The sequence below is a fragment of the Ovis aries genome, chromosome 5, assembly GCF_016772045.2.
Source record: "Ovis aries strain OAR_USU_Benz2616 breed Rambouillet chromosome 5, ARS-UI_Ramb_v3.0, whole genome shotgun sequence".
NCBI classification, from domain to species: domain Eukaryota; kingdom Metazoa; phylum Chordata; class Mammalia; order Artiodactyla; family Bovidae; genus Ovis; species Ovis aries.
In genome coordinates, this window is record NC_056058.1 from 5,795,010 (window position 1) to 5,796,888 (window position 1,879).

Sequence of the window (1,879 nt, forward strand, 5' to 3'; positions counted from 1 at the left end):
GCCTTGGCTTTTCTGTAAGGGGCCGAAGAAGGCGCGCGTGGTCCCAGCTTTTTCTGAAAAGCTGGTCCTGAGCCTCAGAACCTCCCAGACATTGTGACCAGTTGACCCTTGAACAGTGTGGGTTTGAACTGCAGGTCACTTATACATGATCTTTTTCAGTAGTAAACACTACGTGATTATTTAGTTGCTAAGTCTTTTCTGACTCTTTTGTGACCCCATGGACTGTAGCCCACCAGGCTCCTCTGTCCATGGGATTTCCCAGGCAAGAATCCTGGAGTGGGTTGCCATTTCCTCCTCCAGGGGACCTTCTGAACCCAAGGACTGAACCCACGTCTGCTGCATTGCAGACGGATTCTTTACCCCTGAGCCACCAGGGAAGCTCAAATGCTGTGTAGCGTGAAGCAGTCCTTGGTTGGAAGAATCCACATTTCAGAACTTGTAGGTGTGGAGGCATAAATTCTGTGAAGATTTTTGATTGTGGAGCCTCTAACCCAGTGCTGTTCAAGAGTCAACTGTATTTCACTTTCAAGATGGCTTCATGTCCTTCAGTCACCAGGCGGTTCTGTTGAATAACCGACAGCGGGTTAGGAGTTGGCCCTCAAGTGGAAATTCTCCATGCAGTCCAGAGCCCTAGTGGCCGTGGTGGGGGCACACCTGCAGGGGTTTGTGGCTGCTGTCCACACTCCACTCGGGACTGGGGCGCAGGGAGTGGCTCCCGTCCACGCCCCGTAGGCCCGGGCAGTCTTCCTGGTCCCTGTGGGCCGCGCCTCTGTTGACATCTGGCACTTCCTGTCTGCAAGCCTTCTGTGGTAGGACACCAGGGAGGGGGAGCGATCCCCATGGCACTTATGTTTTGTTTATATTATTCTTAAGTTTTGATCTTTGAAAAAATATTTATCATTTTCTAGATCTATTTAGCTTTTGGCTGTGTGGGCGCTCTCGTTGTGGGACGCAGGTTCAGTAGTTGCAGTACGTGGCCGTAGGTGCCCCTTGGCACGTGGGGTCTTAGTTCCCTGAACAGAGATCTAACCCAGGCCCCCTGCATTGGGAGCTCCAAGTCTTAGCCACTGGACCGCCGGGGAAGTCCCCCACGATGCTTTTAGATTAAAGAAATGTGGCCTTTTTGCCCAAGGCCTGTGTAAACAGCCTCTCTTTTGTCCCCTTTCCCCTAACCCTGTCAACACTTCCCCTCCTCGCTGGGGCCTCTGGGCCTCCATCAGTGGCGTGTGGGTTTACAGTTGCAGGTGGTGGTCCGGCTGTCCCCACAGACGTGGGAGCCGTTCCCGCAAAACCCACGATCTCCTCCCAGCAAGCTGGTTGAAACCTCTCGATTTGCATCCACACTGCCAGCCCTTCCATTCTTTTATCTCCAAGTCCATTTGTAGCCCTCATTGGAGTTTCCCGTGAAGCTCCTATATCAGAGTCCCAGAAACATCTCCACATCCTGACCCATTTTCTTCCACCATTTGTGTGGGCTCAAAAATTACAGTTCAGGTTTGGCTGCTCCGTGGCACGTGGGGGACTTCGTTTCCTGACCAGGGATGGAAGCTGCGTCCCTTGCGTTGGAAGGCGGGTTCTTGGCCACTGGAGCACCAGTGGAGTCTCTCGAATGGTATACTTGACGGTAGTAAGCACGCACAGGCACACAGCCCTCCTGCAGCCTTCCCCGCCTCCACCAACGCCAGCCCAAACTTGTAGCCCTTGGGCCAGGCCCTCCAGTGGCCCTGTATTCAGGATATAAGTGTCTGATATCCTGCCTCATGCTTCCTTTTCCCTCTGTTCTTCTTTGTCCTTTCTCTGGCAGCTTTTAGACTATTCATCTTCCCTGTAGTTCCCTTCATCTTTTAGCCTCTATCAAACAATTGTGAAATTATGCCAC